This window comes from Microcaecilia unicolor, unplaced genomic scaffold, assembly GCF_901765095.1.
Source record: "Microcaecilia unicolor unplaced genomic scaffold, aMicUni1.1, whole genome shotgun sequence".
In the NCBI taxonomy this organism is placed as follows: domain Eukaryota; kingdom Metazoa; phylum Chordata; class Amphibia; order Gymnophiona; family Siphonopidae; genus Microcaecilia; species Microcaecilia unicolor.
In genome coordinates this window covers 119,257-140,490 of record NW_021963221.1, presented here as the reverse complement: position 1 = coordinate 140,490, position 21,234 = coordinate 119,257, and the positions used below count along the sequence as shown (strand labels likewise).

The window sequence follows — 21,234 nt, the reverse complement described above, 5'->3', positions numbered from 1 at the left end:
AATCAATAAATAATATTAAAAATAACCCTCATCACGATCTTCTATGAAGCCCATTTCTAAAGTGTGGTAAATATTACTGGTTACCACAAGGATAACTGCCAACATTACTTTGTGGTAAATGCAAAGTCTCTGTTTTAACTTTTGGGTGTATACCCAGCGTCTGCCTATGCAGTTAATGCAGACACAATACACTTACCTTGCGTTAAGTACATGACAGATAATGCTACTCAGATGGAATTAAGTGATCTGTGCTATCTGCTGTTATCTCCTACAGTAACAGTTAAAACTTAGTAAGCTACCGTGTTATCTGTAAGGTGCAACCTATACTCATTCCTTACCCCTTTCCATACTAAGCAGTTAACACATTAATTAGCATGTACTAAGTGTCAAGTCATTATGTTGTTACTGTGGCTGTACACTTTTGCTCTGATAGTCTGCGTCCAGCATTTTCTGTTTAGTGCTACGTGATCAGTGAGTTGACAACACACATACAAGTAGGACTCCTCGTTTTGCATTCACTACTTGGTGTATTTATTGACCCCTGATGCAGACGCTTTTTTAGCGTCGAAACACGGCCTGTGTTGGGTCGTTATCATTGATATAATAAAGACTGTTGGACTCACGTCTCCAGTGGTGAATCGTCTTTTAGTCTCTACTTTTGCCTTCTGTGATTCGTCATCGTAGAGAACTTCTTCTGTTCTATATTTTGTACACTACTAACACCACATGCTAACTTATAAAATGTAATTCACAAGGGGGTGCCTAGATTTAGGTGCTTGGAAAATGCTTATTTGAAGCCTACTTTTCTTTATAGAATACTCGTGTAAGTGGATAAAAGCACACCTATCTTTAAGGTGCAAAACAATATTCCAGTCATACAGCTGGTGTAAATGCTCACACTTAGATTGCAAAAGACTATGTGTAGATATAAAATTGTATTATCTACTCCAGCATTTTTCAACCAGTGTGACGTGGGGATCCCCTCCACAGAGATACCAAGACAACATGCATTTGACTGCCACTACACGCCGAGCACCCCTCTTCACAACCTCTTGCCATGGTCTGCCATCTTTCCCTGTTCGCGATCCAGCACCTCTCCCCTCACCTTCAAACTCATGCTTGAGGTCCACAGCAGCGTTCTTTCTCTGGTGCCCCGCTCCCTATGACACAACTTCTCTCCCTCGACTATGTCCCGCCCTGCCAGAAAAAAACAGGAAATTGCATCAGAAGGGGGGGCGGGACGCTGAAGAAGGGAAGCTGTGGGGGCAAGAGAAGTTGGAAGGTGGTAAGCAGGGGTGGGGAATTTGAGAATGAGGGAGAAGTGCTGGACTGGGGCTGTGGGTTTGAGAATGAGGGAGAGGTCCTAGGCTGGCAGGGTTGAGAATGAAGGGGAGATGTTGGGCTGGGGGCTTGAGAATGAGGGAGAGATATTGGACTGGGGCTGTGGGTTTGAGAATGAGAGGGAAATGCTGGGGCTGGGGGTTAAACAATGAGGGAGAGGTATTAGACTGGGGCTGTGGGCTTGAGAATGAAGGGGAAGTGTTGGGGCTGGAGGTTTGAGAATGAGGGAGAGGTGTTGAGCTGAGTATGGAGGATTGCTAATGAAGGGGAAATGCAGGGGGTTGAAATGAGGGGGAAATGCTGGGGCTAGGGGTTTGGGAATGAGAGGTGCTGGGCTGGGGCTGGAGAAGTATGACTATGAGGTAGAGGTGCTGGGGAGTGTGACAATGAGGGAGAGGTGCTGGACTGGGGCTGGGGGATTGAGAATGAACGTGGAAGATGTTGGCGCTGGGGGTTTGAGAATGAGGGAGATGTCCTAGGCTGGGAGGGTTGAGAAAGAGAGGGGGAGATGCTGGCTGGGGGGTTGAGAATGAGGGAGAGAAGTTCTGCATGAGGGACAAGGAAGAAAAGCAGTGCTGCATCCGGGGGGGGGGGGGGGGGGCAAAGAGGGAAAGAGGTGCTGCTTCAGGTGGGGGCAAAGAGCAAGAGAGGTGCTGCTTCAGGGGGAGTCAAGGAGAGAGAGAGAGAGAGGTGCTGCATCAAGGGGTCAGAAAGGGGAGAGGTTCTGCATGAGGGGCAAGGAGGGAGAGCGGTGCTGGACAAGGAGGTCAATTAGGGAAGAGAGAAGTCCAATGAGGTGAGTGAGGAAGAGAGGGGCTGTGGAGAGGGAGAGAGGTGCTGAAATTTGGGGGGGGGGGGGGGGGGGGAGAAGAGAGGTGCCAGGACCTGTGAGAAAAGAAAAAGGAGTACAGAGAATACCACAGAGGAAAATGAGTGAAATTTTGCACATACAGGGAAGGGAAGAGGGGAGACATGCTGAACATGAAGGGAAGAAGGGAGACATGCTGAACATGAAGGGAGATATGTTGAACATGAAGGGAAGGGAAGAAGGGAAACAGGCTGAACATGAAGGGAAGACCATAAGTACATAAGTGTTGCCATACTGGGACAGACCGAAGGTCCATCAAACCCAGCATCCTGTTTCTAACAGTGGCCAATCCAGGTTGCAAGTACCTGGCAAGATCCCAAAACAGTACAATATATTTTATGCTGCTTATCCTAGAAGTAAGCAGTGAATTCTCCCCATCTTAATAATGGCTGATGGACTTTTCTTTTAGAAAGCTATCCAAAAATTTTTTTAACCCTGCTAAGCTAACTGCTTTTACTACCTTCCCTGGCATCAAATTTTCTCCAATTTGTTTTAAATTTACTACTTTGAAGCTTCATTGGATACCCCTAAACCTAGTATTTTTGGAAAGAGTAAACAAGCGATTCACATCTACCCGTTCCACTCCACTCATTATTTTATAGACCTCTATCATATCTCCCCTCGGCTATCTCTTCTCCAAGCTGAAGAGCCCTAGCTGCTTTAGCCTTTCCTCATAGGGAAGTCGTCCTATCCACTTTATCATTTTCATCACCCTTCTCTGTACCTTTTCTAATTCCACTATATCTTTTTTGAGATGTGGTGACCAGAACTGCACACAGTATTCGAGGTGCGGTCACACCTTGGAGTGATACAAAGGCATTATAATGTCCTCATTTTTGTTTTCCATTCCTTTCCTAATACTACCTAACTTTCAAGTTTCTTTCTTAGAACTGACGCACACTGATCAAACATGCTGCACATGAAGGAAAGAGAAGAAGTGAGACAGATTGAACATGATCTTACATAAACTACTCTGACCGATCCTTTCTGATCACACCACACTGTCTGTGTTGTAGTAATTCTACTGTAAGCCACACTGAAACTAATAATAGGTAAGAAAATGTGGGGGTATAAATGCAATAAATGCAAGAAGTGGAGGAGTGGCCTAGTGCTTAGGGTGGTGGACTTTGGTCCTGGGGAACTGAGGAACTTGAGTTCGATTCCCACTTCAGGCACAGGCAGCTCCTTGTGACTCTGGGCAAGTCACTTAACCCTCCATTGCCCCATGTAAGCCGCATTGAGCCTGCCATGAGTGGGAAAGCACAGGGTACAAATGTAACAAAAACAAAATAGATACTATTGGAGATTCTACATGGAATGTTGCTATTCCACCAGCAACATTCCATGTAGAAGAGGCTTCTGTTTCTCTGAGTCTGTCGTCCTGCACGTAAGTGCAGGACGTCAGACTCACAGAAGCAGAAGCCTGCGCGGCCACATTGGTGATCTGCAAGGGCCGACTTCTACATGGAATGTTGCTAGTGGAATAGCAACATTCCATGTAGAATCTCAAATAGTAGCAACAGTGGAGGAGTGGCCTAGTGATTAGGGTGGTGGATTTTGGTCCTGGGAAACTGAGGAACTGAGTTCAATTCCCACTTCAGGCACAGGCAGCTCCTTGTGACTCTGGGCAAGTCACTTAACCCTCCATTGCCCCATGTAAGCCACATTGAGCCTGCCATGAGTGGGAAAGCGCGGGGTACAAATGTAACAAAAAATAAATAAATAAATAAATAAATGAAGGGAAGGCAAGAGGGGGGACATTCTGCATGGAAGGGAAGATGGGAGACAGGCTGCATATGAAGGAAAGAGAGGGGGAAAACAAGATAGATTTGAGGAGGCAGAGAAATTGAAGAAAGCTGAACATGAAAGATCAGGGCCAAACATAGGGCAGGTGGTGAGAAAAGAAACAACAAATGAAAAGGAGACCCTGGAAACAGAGTTAAGAGCACACACAGATGAAAGCAGAACCAAAGATTGGGAAGAAGAAGACTGGAATAATAAAATTACCAGACTATAAAGGCAGGAAAATGATTTTATTTTCAGTTTAGTGATTGAATTATGTCAGTGTTGCACTGAACAGAAGGACATGCATTCTATTTCTCTGGTGTTGCATGACATGCAGAGTCCAATATCTCTGCTTTCAGTTTTTGTGTGCATGATGTTTGCGGTTCCCTATTTTGTATCAGGAGAGAGTCATGTTCTGCATCTGCAACTGAGGTGAAAGATTCTGCTAGCATGTGGTGTCTGTGTAGGAATCTGTAACCCTCCATCTTGTTCCAGTTTCCCAGTGGCAGGTATATTACATAGTAAATTACATAGTAATATTGGTGCTGTAATGTATTTCAGTGGCATAATTAAATGAAATAACTACTTCTGAAAGTTACAGGTACGGGTGGGGATGAAGGAGATTACTTGTAGGGATGGAATGGATCTTAGCGGACACTGGCGGGTATGGGTTAGATTCCAATGGTGTGCTTTGACAATTTTTGCTCCTTGTAAGCGTGCCGTGAAATAAAAAAAAGGTTGAAAATCACCGATCTACTCACTTATGTGCTCTGCTCAGACTTCGCCCATGTGAATACCCACCGGTAAAGTACACTCCATCATACATTTAGGCACATACTTACGGAGTACTACTGAGCTAGAAACTGCTTTATGCCTGCATTTGTTCATATACATGCATAAATGACCAGAATATCAGCATTTATGTACATTCTTACTGCCTAAAACTAGCGAGTAGATACCTCCCCCCCCCCCCCCCCCATCTGGAGGAAGCCTCTAATTTGGGTTGGAAGACCCTTCATATTTAGATTGCCACTGCTATGTGAAAAGGGATGTTTCCCATTTTCCACACATTGCTACAGCCTGGAATGTGCAATATTCCTGGCTGTGGCAATGTGTGAAATATTCAATGCAAAATCTAGCTAGGGATGTAATGAACCAAGAGCTCATTTGCTCCCCCTAGCTATATTTCACGGAAAGAGGTACTAACCTGCAAACACCGTTGCGAGTTAGTACATAGGCCCTTATTCAGCAATGTATTTCTGATGAACAAATATGGTTTACTGATATTATCTGATTCGATAAGAATGAATTAGTCTGGAAATGTATCTAGTATTTCAACCAATCCCAAATACTTGGCAGATTCCAAAAGCAGATCTACTTCTTATAGCATAACTCAAGAGATGAGTAACGGCTATCCAAGTTTATCTAGCTAATAAACTTTGATAGACTTTTCAACCAGGAACTTATCAAATCCTCTTATGTTAGTCATTGTAATCAAGTCTTCTGGTAACAGATTTCACAGCTTAATTATGCACTGTGTGGGAAAAAAAAAACCCTTTCTAGAATTTCTTTTCAATCTGCCAGTCATCAGTTTCATGGAGTACCCTCTCTCCCTGTCCCTTATCCACCCGACTCTTCCTGTCTCTTACCTATCCACCCTCATCCTGTTAGACTGTCACTGAAATGCTTTGATGTTCACTTATATATACTGTCACCTACCAACATTTGCTTATTTCCGATCTGACGAAGAAGATCAACCTTCGAAAGCTAATCAAGAAATGTATTAAGTTATGTCCAATAAAAAAAGGTATCATCTTATTTTCTTGTCAATGTTTTGGTTTCATTTCTATTGATTACCTTTAAAAGTGGACTAACACGGCTACCAAAACTCTCTACTCATGTTATATGAATGTGGCTATGTTTAATTTGTACTATTTCCCAGTTTTCTATTTAACTTTCTGAATTGTAACATCTCAATCATGAGAGAGGCAATACAGCACAGAAAATCCACAATTTTACAAGCAAACCAACATTAGAGGAGAATATCAAATGAAATTTAACAAGTAAACCAAAAAGATCCAATATCTTCACTCCTGTACCCAATATACATTGTAGAACTCTAACCTCCTTCACTACTGATTCTGAATTTTCAAAAAAGAAATTGCTCTAAGTGTGAGCGATGCAGGAAAGCAAACATGCTACCCTGAAACTGAAGGATACACTTTCAGGAGATAGTAACAACAATACAGAGGGACTGTTTCTTGTTTATGGGTTATTAACCAGTTACTGATTCACTGTTGTTTGAATTAACGTTTCTTGAGCAGCTATCGGTTGACTCAATGGTTGATGTCATTTGGTCAATATTGTACTTTTGAGAATGGTTGAACCCTGTATTATATCAAAAATATAAATAAATAAAGATGATATCCAGAAAACATAGACAGGGGAACCATGAAAGCGGGTCAATCTTTTTCTAAAGAAACTAATCAAAACCAAATCTCTCTGTACTCCACGAAAAGGTAGCAGCTTAGTGCAATTTCTTGAATAGACGTCTCAAGCATTGTGGTCTAATCTGTCCCCAGCACTTCTCCATTATTGACTGATTTATTTTAAAACATTTCTATTCCATATATTCCAAACTTCACAGCAGATTGCAAAGTAAAAATACATAAACAATTACACATCATCAAGAAGTACATTACATAACTTAAAAACAAAAACAACCACCAACACAAAACACAAAAATGAAAAACCTGTTCTTTCAGTTGCTTCCTGAGTTCTAAATAAAAAGCCTGTTTTTTTGTCTAATTACATTTTAAATGCCTTCTGGAATAGATGTGTTTTTAATAGTTTCCTACATGACAGATACAAATCCATTTTCCAAAGCTCAAGAGACAACACATTCCACAAACTAGGGCTCACTACTTGGAATGTACTTAATCCAAGTAAACTAAATGAATGAAAACAAAGGACCTCAAGCAAAGACTTATCTGAGGATCTCAGTGTCCTAACTGGTTGGTAAAGCTTCAAAGGAGACGTTAAAATGGAGAGAGCTTCATTCTTCAAAATTTTAAAACCTAGTGTCAAGATCTTAAAATGCATCCACATGTTAATAGGTAGCCTATTCAGGTCAGACAAAACTGGAGTGATACTACCAAATCTCTGCATATTTGTTATTAAATGAGCTGCCAAATCATGTGCCACCTGCAAAGCTTTCAAAGAAACATCAATCTGCCATTTTAATAAATGAGAAAATATAAAAAGGTTTTACAAGTTTTGAGAGGGCAGAAGTATCCAGTGAAAAGACATCCAACATAAATTGTTTTTCAACATCATCTTTGCTGCAATACTATTAACAATATGGAAAATTCAAGAAGTGTAAATTGCAAGCCCATAAAGCGAAGATACTTATCTGTAGCAGGTATTCTCCGAGGACAGCAGGCTGAGGCTGATTGTTCTCACATGTAGGTCGACGTCCACGTCGGCCAAGGAAATGGAAATTTTTTCCAAAGCAAAAAATATAAAAGTTTTGCCAGAGCATTCTGGTGCGTGGACAAATTCCCGCCCGTTGCACGAGCGTGCCCCTTCAGTTAAATCAAAAAGCATAAAACAAACAACAGCTCCAAAGGGGAGGTGGGCGGGTTTGTGAGAACAATTAGCCTGATGTCCTCGGAGAATACCTGCTACAGGTATCTTCGCTTTCTCCGAGGACAAGCAGGCTGCTTGCTCTCACATGTGGGGTATCCCTAGCAACCAGGCTCACTCAAAACAATGAACATTGGTCAACTGGGCCTTGCAATGGCGAGGACATAACACAGATTGACCTGAAACCATAAACAACTAAATGAGAGTGCAGCCTGGAACAGAACAAAAATGGGTCTAGGGGGGTGCAGTTGGATTCTAAACCCCGAACAGATTCTGCAACACTGACTGCCCAAACTGACTGTCGCGTCGGGAATCCTATGCTTGGAATAAACTTCCTGAGCCCTTACACCAAGCCCCCTCCCTGCCCATCTTCAAATCCTTGCTCAAAGCCCACCTCTTCAATGTCGCCTTCGGCACCTAACCTATTCAGGAAATCTAGACTGCCTCAATTTGATTGCCCCTATTTAACTGACTGTACATTTGTCCTTTAGATTGTAAGCTCCCTGAGCAGGGACTGTCCTTCTATGTTAAACTGTACAGCGCTGCGTAACCCTAGTAGCGCTTTAGAAATGTCAAGTAGTAGTAGTAGAATCCTGCTGAAGGCAGTAGTGAGATGTGAATGTGTGGACTGATGACCACGTTGCAGCCTTGCAAATCTCTTCAATGGAAGCTGACTTCAAATGAGCCACTGACACAGCCATGGCTCTAACATTATGAGCCGTGTCATGGCCCTCCAGAGTCAGCCCAGCTTGGGCATAAGTGAAGGAATGCAATCTGCTAGCCAATTGGAGATTTTGCGTTTTCTGATGGCGACTCCCCTCATGTTGGGATTGAAAGAAACAAACAATTGGGCGGACTGTCTGTACGGCTTTGTCCACTCCACGTAAAAGGCCAATGCTCTCTTGCTGTCCAAGGTATGCAAACTGCTTTCACCAGGGCGGGTATGAGGACAGGGAAAGAATGTTGGCAAGACAATTGACTGGTTCAGATAGAACTCTGACACCACCTTCGGCAGGAACTTAGGGTGTGTGCAGAGGACTACTCTGTTGTGATGATACTTAATATAAGGTGCATGCACTACCAAGGCCTGAAGCTCACTGACCCTACGAGCTGAAATAACAGCCACCAAGAAAATGACCTTCCAGGTCAAGTACTTCAGATGGCAGGAATTCAGTGGCTCAAAAGGAGCTTTCATCAGCTGTGTGAGAACGACGTTGAGATCCCATGACACTGGTGGAGGTTTGACCGGGGGCTTTGACAAAAGCAAACACTCATGAAGCGCACAAATAAAGGCTGTCCAGAGATAGGCTTACCCTCTACATGGCGATAAGCAGCACTAATCGCACTAGGGTGAACTCTTACGGAGTTGGTCTTGAGACCAGACTCTGATAAGTGTAGAAGGTATTCAAGCAGGGTGTGAGTGGGACAAGAAGGAGGATCTAGGGTCTTGCTGTCACACCAGATGGGAAACCTCCTCCATTTGAAAGAGTAACACTGTCAGGTCTCAAAGCAGCAACTAGGTTTGTGAGCCCTTGGGCCGCTGCCAAGGAGCTGCAGTGGCAGGCAAAACCACCCCAACCAGCACTGGGCTAACACACACACACACACACAAAGAAGGGACTTCTGACAGGGATAAGCAAAGCAGAAACACACTGGACAAGAACACTTGGACTGGAACAAGGCTTCACCTGCACTTGACCACCCGTCCCCAGGAGTTGAGCCCCTGGGTGCAGGTGGCTTGCAGGACTTACCGGACTGGGCAGGAACTGTATACCAGCAGGAAACACACAACAGAGTCAAGACTACAAGCTGCCAGGCAGCCACTAAGTAAAGGGAGGTCATCCCCGATTTCCTTCAGTGGTCATCTGGTCAGTTCGGGCACCTTTTTGAGGCTTGGTCGTAAGAAAAAATGGACCAAGTAAAGTCGGCCAAGTGCTCGTCAGGGACTCCCTTCTTTTTTCCATTATCGGTCGAGGGCGCCCATGTGTTAGGCTGGCCTCAGTCCCGCCTTTGCTATATTTCCGACACGCCCCCGTGAACTTTGGTCATCCCCGCCAGGGAAAGTAGTTGAGGACGCCCAAAATCGGCTTTCGGTTATACCGATTTGGGCGACCCTGGGAGAAGGACGCCCATCTACTGATTTGTGTTGAAAGATGGGCACCCTTCTCTTTCGAAAATAAGCCTGTTAGTTTCCAAACAGATCTTTGGGATCAAACACTCAAATTGTATTTTAAATGGAAAAAGGAAATTCTGAAATACTCCCATCAGAGAAACAGGAAGATTGTATTCACTTCTGTTTGATCTGCAATGCTATGTAAACAGGATTGAGAGCCTCTTCTGTGGCTGCAGGCCTGAGTGAAGGTTTATACAAGAAGGACTCACTCTGCAATAGAGAAGATCACTTCAGAGATAAGTAAAAGAAATGGGGGATCTCGAGCAGTGTTCAAGGTCCAAGATCCAAAGGCAGCTCCTAGGGACCTCTATGGCAGCTCCCATCACCATCCTGCTTTTTTCCAGGTTGCTTCCTCTAATGTGCAGCCTGTGCATGCTCAATCCCACCCCACAATTGAGCTCTATTCTACACATACACACTCACAGCAAACAACAGATCCACCTTCCACAAGCTACTTGCTTATCAGCAGGTGCAACTGCTGCCATCTGATTCGCAGCTGAACACTTGCCCTGCAACAGCCACTGCCATCCTGTACAGACAATGCACATCTTTCCATGTTCTCCACTGCAGCCTGCGACAAAACTTGTTGCAGTCTTACCTTCTGCCTACTCCAGTCTCACTGTCCCAACATGTCCGGTCAGACCTTAAGTTTTAGACCAAAGCTCTGCAATTACACTGCCAGGAGCACAGCTTGCCATCTTACCTCCCCTTCGCATGACTGCCATATCCAAATAAATTGAACAACGGCTGCCTTCAACCGATGCCACTACTTTCCTACTAGGCCCGGGGGCAGCCCAAACCTGACATGACTGAATTTGCTTTCCTTCTAGAGTTGACTGCTTACTGCTACCACTGCTGCTGCTGACACTCATGCCAGTTGGAGTCCATATGCCTCCAACCCATCCTTCCTACTCATTGCTGCCATCTCAAGGAGTGCACCACAATGCAGTGCAGAATGTCTCCATGTGAACAGTTGATAACCACAGATTGGGTCAGGTCAGTCAGCAGCGTTGGGGTAGAAAGAGAGAGCATGGGGGTTGAGGGAGGGGGGTGAGTCAGAGGCAGTAGAAGCCTGGAGAGAGCATAGAGAGGGGATGGAGTGTGACAGAGGCTGGTGGGGCTGTCAACAGCAGATAATTCTGAGGGTGGGAGAAGGAACAGGAGTGCTTGTGGAGTGGTAGGGCAGAGAGAGAGAGAGAGAATGTGCCCGGGGGAGGGGAGAGGATGAAGCGAAGAGGAAGTGAGTGTGTCAGAAGGAAGGAGAGGAGTGCCAGGAGGGGAATAAAAAAGGAAGAGAGTGCCCTGAGATAGGAGAAGGTGAGGGAAAGAGAGGTCTCAGAGAAGGTGGGAAGGCGATAGAGTATATCACGAGGGGTAGGAGAGTGAGAAGAGAGAATGTGGAAGGAATGAGATAGAGAGAGAGAGAGTACCTGAAAGGAAGAGGAAAGGATAGGGAAGGAGGGGGAAGGTTGAGACAGTGGCAGCACACTAAGATCAAGTTTTTGACTGGATCCAGAGTGCAAAGGTAGAATACTAGTTTCCTTTGGGGGGGGGGGGGGGGGCGGAGGATACTGAGGTTTTATCTAAACCATTGCTCCCACATAATAAAGAGAGGCTACAAATCACAACTGTTGATATTTCCTCCAAATTGTTCAAAAGCATCATTACATCTTATTTTGCTCTAAGGATTGCTAGAAAATAGCTCTCTTCCATCTTGAGAGCAAAAGTGGTCCAACTATACCAACACGGGGAGAGAGAGCTAGGATTTTTCTACGAATAGTTCCTAGTTTCCAAGAAAACATCATGCCACTCTAGACCTTGTGAAAGAAAAGTTCAAGATGACTTTACTATTACTTTATTTCAGATTGCTAGTCCACTTGTACCAAAAAAGTTCTAAGCTGTTTACAAGGATTGAAAGAGACTGCCAGCAACTGAGGCAAGTTGGAGGGCTGGAAAACAAAGCAGGGATATTGAGAGATGCTAAAATGGAGGGGGGGAGGGGGGAGAGGAGAGAGGTGAAAGAAAGGCTAGACTGTGTGGAATTGGTAAATTTAGGGTTAATATCTTTGGTCTGAACAATGGTATAAAATGCTTCTAGGTTACAAGAGACAAACTTACTGTTTTCAGCTTTCACACTGACCTCAGGAAGGGCCTAATCAATGTAAACCGATTGTTTTTGGAAGATTGAGAGGCTGCAGGAAGGGGGAGAGTAAGACCTAATGCACCAGATTCATATCTAAAGATAAGCATGGCTATTGAAAGCTATTTTCTCTCCTAAAGCTCCCAAGCGCCAAAATAATATTTAACAAGACGTTAGTGTTGTTTTAGTAGCTGAGAAAATATTATATGTTAGATGTGTTTTGCAGTCCTGAGAAAACCATCTGTGTCCTACCTATCAATCAGAGTCCTATGTGTGTATTCTTGTTGACCTACTGAATTCTTTGATTAGAATTGATTGTTCGCTGACCCTCTGATGTAATTTGTTTTTAGCTTATATAAACTGTTCACTCCCTTTGTCAAGTAAGAAGTTCATGGACAATAACTGACACTCATTGCCAGTGGTCTATCTTATGAACCACCTTCTTCCTAGCAACTCATTTTTTGGAATAAAAGGAAACCTAAATGACCACCCTGCTGTGAAGTGTTTAATCTATCAGCCAGAATCAACAGTTGCAATGGCAGAGATGTGTAATATTGGCACTAAGGCTGTTCATTGGGAGTTCTTGCTTCCCCATCAAGAGTGCAGGAGATGACCCAGAATTTCCCACTGAATGCCAGAGACTTGGCAGGTATGGAACCAGAGGCTGGGACCAACGTAATCAGAAAAATGACATCACCAGACAACAAAGATAGAAAAACATAATGTGATTGGAAAATGTCTGTTTTGAGAATTTATATCTGCTTTCCTTATATTTTGCAATGTTCAGGAGAAAACATGCCTTTTCTGGTGTTGTGCTGCATGCAGTCTGGTGTCTTGGGAGTCAGGTTAATTTTTATCTACATATTTCTGCTTTTAGTTTGTAGTCACCTGTCCTGTATTTTAAAAGGGACTTCTGTGTTCTGCATGTGTGACCATGGCCAAGTGTCTAATTGGGGGGATCTGTAGTAATCCAGCTTGTTCAGTTTTCCCAATTGTTGTATGTTCTAGCGCTCACTACAATATTCATGGTGCTGCCTTTTCCTAGGCGTGTTCTTATATGAGTTTTGGAGGTTGGTGCTGTTATGGAATGGTTGATTTCTTCTATAAGTCCTGAGTGACACTTGCGGGGTTTATGTTAATTCACAAGATACCTGGTGCTGGAGAGGTTTTTTATTGCTGTTATTGAAATGACATTATTTTGTATAGTGAGTTCTATGGGGAAATGTTCTGGCTTTGCTCTGTTGGGTCAGGAAGGCTTGTGTGGATTCAGAATGTGTGTTTAAATCTAATACCTTGATGGCTCTATGTACAGGCTACATAAATTACTGCAACAATTTTTGCTGAATATATCCAGTGTTTACAATGTTTTCATTATTTGTAATATAGTCCTTTTATTTGCTATGCTGTTGGTAACAGGGGATTTGGCTACTGTGCAGGCAGAGCCATGGATTGGAGGTCATCCCATCCCTTGAGGTTGGCCCTATATGAATACCAGCACCTTTTTTGATTAGCGAAATAGTATAGGTTAAAGTAATCCTGAGCAGAAGGCCCACTGTGGTTTCATCAGTACCCTCCACCAGCTCTGCTGCTTCCCAGTAAAATAAAAGCAGACTAAAAACTTGGAGCCACTTACAACTCTGCCAGTCCTGCCTCTTCTGATGTAGACTTCCTCTTTATAAGGACAGGACTGGCAGAGCTATTTGTGGCATGGTCTAGACTGCAGCAACATGCCTTTATTCCACATTTTTGCTGGGTAGTGGCTTGGCTGTCCAGATCCCCATAGCTGGTTAAAGCATCCCTGCTTTTACATCCTGGGTATGGATAATCTAGTATTGGTCTTGTTGAAATTCTTCTTGTATATTGACTCTCAAGCTATCATGATGGGGTCAATGTTTTTGTGCCCATCCTCTTTCCAGTGGAGTACCACAGAGCTTCATTTTATTGCTTACACTAGTAAAAAAGGCCCGTTTCTTACACAAATGAAACGGGCACTAGCAAGGTTTTCCTCGGATTGTGTATGTTTGAGAGAGTGTATGTGAGAGTGACTGTGTGTGAGAGAGAGTGAATATGTGAGTGTGTCTGTGAGAGAGACAGTGTGTGCGTGAGAATGAGAGTGTGTGCAAGTGCGTATGTGACACACAGTGTGAGAAAGAGTGTGTTTCACACAGATACAGTGTGTGCGAGAGAGTGTGTGCGAGACACAGACTCTGTGAGACTGAGTGTATGAGACCAAGAGAGTGTGTGAGTGACTGTGTGACACATAGAGAGTGAATGTGATACAGTGTGAGACAGAGTATGTGAGAGAGAGAAAGACATTGACTGTGAGAGAGAGAGTGTGTTTGTGTGACAGAGATAACTCTCCCCCCCTCCCTCCCTCCCTCCCTCTTGTTTCAGGCCCCCCTTCTCTCTCTCTGGTGTCTGAGTGTTACTGTGCAGGACGCTGAGCTCTGGTTGTGCTTCAAGGAACTGACCAATCCTATTTAATAGAATGCACCTCCAACATTCTGAAGCCGAGAAACCTCGTGTGGTTGGTCACTTCTGCTTGTGACGAATCCGGAAGTACGTGATGTCAATTCAGGAGATGTGGGTTTCACCACCATGCATTTAGAACGTTGGGAGTTGTGGAGGCTTCATAGAATGTTGGAGGTGCGTTTTATATAGAGAGATGTGTTTATTTCCTCCCCTCAGAAAGCAAATGTATTAGTAATCATAAGATCATATAATGTTTATACACTCATAATATTCAATGCTTGGAACATCTCCCCAGAAATGCCTATGTAGGACCTCCAGCTGGCTGCACCACAAAACACAGAGCTACTGTAGATAGTAAAAGCAACCTATGCCTTTTAAAGTTTCAGGTCATCAAGTCCGTAGCCTAAATCTGAACCCTGGGAGTCATTCTGGACTCCAAGCTCACTCTTGAGACTCTGATTCAGGCTTCAGCTAAGACAGTTTTCTTTCTGCTATGTCAATTATACTATCTTCACTCCTTTTTCAGCCCCATTTAATTTGCCACAGTCATTCTACTCTGTGTAATCTTATGCCTTGGCTACTGTAACTCGCTTTCATTTGGATTCCGAAAAAGAACCTTATTCAGTGCACCGTAGCATGTATGATGGTGAACATAAAAAAGTTTGAAAGGATCACACTTATCTTATTATGAAGTTTAAAGCTCTGGTTCAAGGCCCTAAATGACTGTGTTTTCCTCTAACTGATCCAACAGCTAAACCTATGGTCACTTCCACATGTGCTCCTAATGGTGTTTCCACTGTTAGATTAATGTCTTACTAGTACTAGAGAGACAACCTTCTCAGGAGGAAATCCAATATTGTAGAATTCTCTACCAGTCAACATGAAACTACTGAAAACATGGTTCTTTAGAAGTGCTTTCCCAGCTTAAAATGCATAATAGCCTCCCCCTACTAGTAAGTCCCCGAACTTGAAATACACACAGACTCTCGCTACCATAAAAATGGGTCAGCCTAGTTGATCATGCATTACTATTAACCTATGGGTTTGGTTGGTTCAGTCCTTGGTTTTTGCCTTAGCTTTCAAATAGGTCTTTCTGTGTTCAGTAGCTCGAGGTAGTATCTGCACCTCTTTCTCATTAGGAATACCACAATGTTCCATCCTCTCACTCATCCCTTTCATTCTTTTTCTTGCCCTATTGGCAAACTTGTTTCGGTCCCTAGATGTCAGTGTTCATGAACCGCTCGGTATTTCTCATACCGGAATTGGCAATCGCCAGCACGGTTATGTAAGCCACATTGAGCCTGCAAATAGGTGGGAAAATGTGGGATACAAATGCAACAAATAAGACAGAAACACAGACAGGAGGGAGTCAGGACTAAAAGTTGCCAAGCAGCCACTAATAAAGAACACAGACACAAGACAAGGAAATGCAGACCAGAAACAAGACTAGGAACTAAACAATAAAACCAAAGCTAACTACACACAAACAAACAAGAACCAGGCAAGAACTCAGAATAAAACTGGACTAGGTAGAAGTGCACAGAGCACACCCACATACCAGGGACCTTAGACGATGCAAAGGCAAACACAGAAGTTTCTAGGTGATTAATAAAGCCCATCAGCACCTGAGGCTCAGCTGCAGCAATCTCAAGGCAACTACGGGTGCTGTTCAGGCACAAACAAGAAAGATAAGTCTGGCAGCCTGAAGATCCGGACCGGACTGGGCTGAAGCCAGGAACGGGTAGGGACAGCAAGACAGTCTATGGCAGCCACCGGTTCTGGCCACCAGAGGGCGAGGGGAGCACAAACCAAGAAGCAGGCAGAAAGCATACTGAAGCATAGAGAGGCTCAATCTACACAGGTGCAGCACAGTGGAGCAATCAGAGCCATGCTGGAAGCAGCCAGCACACAGAGACAGAGACAGAGCTAACTCAGGAAGAACAGACAAAAGCCAGCTTAGAAGATGACCGCCAGAAATAAGGTAAGCCTGAGAGGGGTCACGACCACAGACGTGACACACTTCTTCGTGGAATCTTTCCTGGAAGCAAGCAAGACTCGGGAGACACCCTCTGAAAGATCCAAGGAGGCGAATTCTAAGCTCTCAACATCTAGGCCGTGAGAGCCATAGACTGGAGGTTGGGATGTGGAAGTGACCCCTCGTTCTGGGTGATGAGGGTTGGAAAACAATCTCCACGGTTCCTCGGAGGACAACAGAAGAAGAGGGAACCAAATCTGACGCTGCCAGAAGGGAGCAATCAGAATCATGGTTCCGCAGTCTTGTTTGAGTTTCAGCAAAGTCTTCCCTACTAGAGGTATGGGAGGATATGCATACAGAAGGCCTGTTCCCCAATGAAGGAGAAAGGCATCTGACGCTAGTCTGTCATGGGCCTGAAGGCTGGAACAGAACTGAGGGACCTTGTGATTGATCTGAGTGGCAAAAAGATCCACTGAGGGGGTGCCCCATGCTCAGAAGATCTTGTTGGCTACGCCCATGTTCAGAGACCACTCGTGAGGTTGCATTATCCTGCTCAACCTGTTGGCCAGACTGTTGCTTACGTCTGCCAGATAAGTGGCTTGGAGAAACATGCCATGACGGTGTGCCCAAAGCCACATCTGGACGGCTTCCTCACACAGAGAGCGAGATCTGGTGCCCCACTGCTTGTTGGTGTAATACATGGCAACCTGATTGTATGTCTGAATCAAAATGATTTGGTTGGACAGCCGATCCCTGAAAGCCTTTAGAGCATTCCAGATCGCTCGCAATTCCAGGAGTTTGATCTGAAGACCTTTTTCCTAAAAGGACCAAGCTCCTTGAGTGTGAAGACAATCTACATGAACTCCCCCCACCCCAGGAGGGTTGCATCCGTCATCAGCACTTTTTGTGGCTGAGAAATTTGGAATGGACGTCCCAAGGTCAAATTGGATCGAATCGTCCACCGCTGTAGGGAATTCTGAAAGTCAGTGGACAATTGGATCACATCCTCTAGACCCCCCCGCAGATTGACACCATTGGGAAGCTAGGGTCCATTGAGCTGATCTCATGTGTAGATGTGCCATGGGAGTTACATGAACTGTGGAGGCCATGTTCTCCAGAAGTCTCAACATCTGCTGAGCCATGATCTGTTGAGACATCCGAACTATGGACACCAGGGACAGGAGGTTGTCTGCCCTTGTCTCGGGAAGATAAGCTCAAGCTGTCTTTGTGTTCAACAGGGCTCCAATGAATTCCAACTTTTGAACTGGGGTGAGATGGGACTTGGAATAACTAATCATGAACCCCAGTAGCTCTAGCATCTGAATAGTCATTCGAATGGACTGTAGAGCACCTGCCTCCGAGGTGCTCTTCACTAACCAATCGTCAAGATAAGGAACACATGCACTCCCAGTCTGCGTAGCAACTCTGCGACTACCGCTAGGCACTTTGTAAACACCCTGGGTGCAGACGCCAGACCAAAGGGCAGTACACAGTACTAAAAGTGCTGTGTTCCCAGCCAAAATCGAAGATACTTCCTGTGAGCTGGGAGTATCGAGATGTGTGTGTAAGCATCCTTTAAGTTGGGCCTTCAAAAAAAGGGGGATAAAGTCTTTAATCATATACGTTTATGAAACAATGCAAGGACTTGATATATGGCACTGGGATTTTTTGCAATAGCAGGTTATCAATAGAAATCAAACAAAATAAAACATGGAAAAGAAAATAAGATGATACCTTTTTTATTGGACATAACTTAATACATTTCTTGATTAGCTTTCGAAGGTTGCCCTTCTTCGTCAGATCGGAAAAAATCTTTTCCGATCTGACGAAGAAGGGCAACCTTCGAAAGCTAATCAAGAAATGTATTAAGTTATGTCCAATAAAAAAGGTATCATCTTATTTTCTTTTCCATGTTTTATTTTGTTTGATTTCTATTGATAACCTTAAGAGTGGACTAACACGGCTACCACACTCCTCTACTTGCAATAGCAGGAAATTCAAGACACATCTCCATTTCCAGATATTTAAGGTCCATCCTGCTGTTCTAATTCTTTACCTACTGCACTCAACTCCTGTAATAGACTTGATGAAGTAAGGGCTGGACCCAAAGAAGCACTAGGCAGCTGAAGCAGCAAGCAAGGACTGGGTTTCGTGGAGGGTGCTTCCTTACCAACATTTCCTCTGACAAACACACCCTCCACAGTAGTAAATATTACAAAATGACTTGTAGAGACAGCAAAGTGATCCATAAGGCCCCAAAGGGCAGTAAATGCCCCTCTGGTCATGCCCCTTCAGGCATCTGACCCTGGGCCACATTCTGCAACAATTCAATGCTTTTAAAGGCCTTGGGTTGCCCAGTGACGGCATCAGATGCTTGAGAAGAGTTCTCCCGGTAGCTCCACCTCCTCCTCTAGCAATCCACAGCTAAACTAAAACTAAACTAAAGAACATACTTCTATTCTGCAATAACTTTATGGATTCTATGCAGTTCAAAGATAAAGCGAGAACCAGGCATACCTGGGAAGCTGCAATCAAAAGCAGACAATAGTTAACACGAAATTAAAATATAGCCTACATTCAGACCCTCAATACTTCTCAAATAAACATGTTTTTAAAAGCTTTCTGAACTGTAAGAGGCCTGCTCTATTTAGGATAGCACAGATGTCTCCATCAACTTGTTCTATGGCAATCCAATGCCTTTTAATGATCCAGAGCAACCAGTAATGTCGTCAGATGCTCTGAAGTATGTCATCCTCCTCCTGCAATCCACAGCGATATGTAATGCAGCACAGATCCAGTGTTGCCAGGTGGAAAATTTTTTTCCCACCCAATCCACCATAAAAACAGCCCAAAACCCGCCCAAACTCAAACCCCGCTCCTGACACCCCCACCCCCGCGTCATCACCCCCGCCCACGCCGTCATCAACCCCGCCTCCCCCGTCACCGGCCCCGCCTCCCACATCATCGGCCCCGCCCAAAATGTCACTAACCCCGCCCAAAACGTCACTAACCCCGCCCCCTGCGGCCGAAAAAACCGCCCGAAAAACCGCGGAAAAGAAAAAAAAGAAGCCCAAAAAACCGCAACCCGCCGCGGGCAAAAATTTCCCGCGGCGGGTCGCGGAAAACCGCCCACCTGGCAACACTGCACAGATCTCGCCTCCTACTTGTCCCACACCAATGTAATTCTTTTAAAGGCTCTGGGGTGCCTCGTGCCATTGTCAGATGACTAAGAAAGGTTCCCCTGTTAAGCTCTAACTCCTCCCCCTACAATATACAGCTCTAGGCAGGGCAGCATAGATCTCTCATCTTTCAGGATGTGTATTCACTCACTGAAGAATATTCCTTAGCATGTTTAATGGTAAACACTTTTCAATGCTATGCAGTTTAAATCTGAAAAGGATATTGCTGAATCTAATCTAATCTAATATCCTTTCAAAGAAGGATGTTTAGAATATTAAGAGAATGACTAAACCTATAGTTTGCAGTTCTTCCAAACATCTTTTTGATTAGGATTAAATTTTGTCATACATTAAATTACTTATATATAAACCACAAGCAAACAACTGTGTCTGCCTGGGAAATATGTGAAAGGGTACATCCTCCCTACAAGTAAAAAAACCACAGAGAGAGTTAACATTAGATACGGCTCGGGCTTTTGATCATTTTGTCTGCTGAGACTAATTAATCAGGACATGTTTGATCTTGTACTGTGAAATCATGAAGGAAATTTAGAATACGAACAACACACATGACAACACTTTTTTCTAAAGCATGAGAAAACTTTAGAAGAGAACCATTTCTGCTACATAAAAAAGGCTCATAGGGAAAACATAGTTTAATTCATGGGGGAAATAACCACATACCCTTCTCCACCGATTTTTGCTATTTTTAGACGGAAATCCACGGAGTTCAAATTGGGAGGCTTCCATTTCAGAATGTCATTACATCGACCTGGCTTGTATTTCTGAAACAGAAAAGTTTCATAAATGTGAGTTCCATTACAATTAGTAAAAATGCCAATACTGTATGGAATTTTCACTTGCTCACCCTGTAACTATGCAGCATTCACTTAAGACTACATCTGCTATGGTTATACTTCAGAGAGGTCAATTCTTTCAAAAACAGGATACAATTATGCAGTGTATGTAAATTCATTGTATATCCTGCATTGACGGCAAAAAGGTAACCAGATGTAGATATTATGGGGGCAATATTCAAACAGTCTAAGTACAATCTCTGTGGGTACGTTGAACCTGCAGACCCAGCACCTAAAAGAAACTACGTGCTGTTTTCCTTTGAAAATTGACCATGGGTAGAAAGGACCTATAGACCTTGTACCTGCTTTCTCTGCGGGCTGTTTTCTGCTGGTAAACAATGCACATGGATTGAAAAATCTAATTTCTGTGTGCTGTTTTTCAACACCTCTCTGAACACGCCCACAGGAATACCTACCGCAGTCTGCTAAAAGTGTGCAAGCTACAGAACCCAGAATGTACTTTTAGTTGGATTAAGAGAAATTGGGCATTATCCTGTGTTTATTTTTGTATCACAGATCTTTATTAAGGGGGTATAGCCAGACCTCGCGGTGGGGGTGGGGGTGGGGCGCACATTTTGGTCTGCCATCCCACTGCCGCCCCCCTTCGCCCTGCTGTCACACTACCGCCCTGCCGCTCCCCACCCACTGCTGCAGCAAATACCTTGGTTGGCGCGGGACTCCAACACCCCCAGCTAAAGTGTTGTCCAGTGCCGCCGCGTTGCCTGCCTTGCTCTGTCTTCCACTCATGTCTTGCACGCTCCTTTTAGTGAAATTGAGCATGCTCAGTTTCACTAAAAGC

The 21,234-nt window shown here is 44.2% G+C and overlaps 1 long non-coding RNA gene across 1 annotated transcript; it reads right to left on the bottom strand.

Moving 5' to 3' along the window:
- Positions 1–971: 971 nt before the first annotated feature.
- LOC115459082 lies at positions 972–21,227 on the bottom strand. The gene is made up of 3 exons (XR_003940200.1): positions 21,122–21,227; positions 10,139–10,145; positions 972–982 (listed from the first exon to the last, which is right to left on the bottom strand). It is a non-coding gene; the product is annotated as an uncharacterized LOC115459082 (long non-coding RNA).
- Positions 21,228–21,234: the final 7 nt, after the last annotated feature.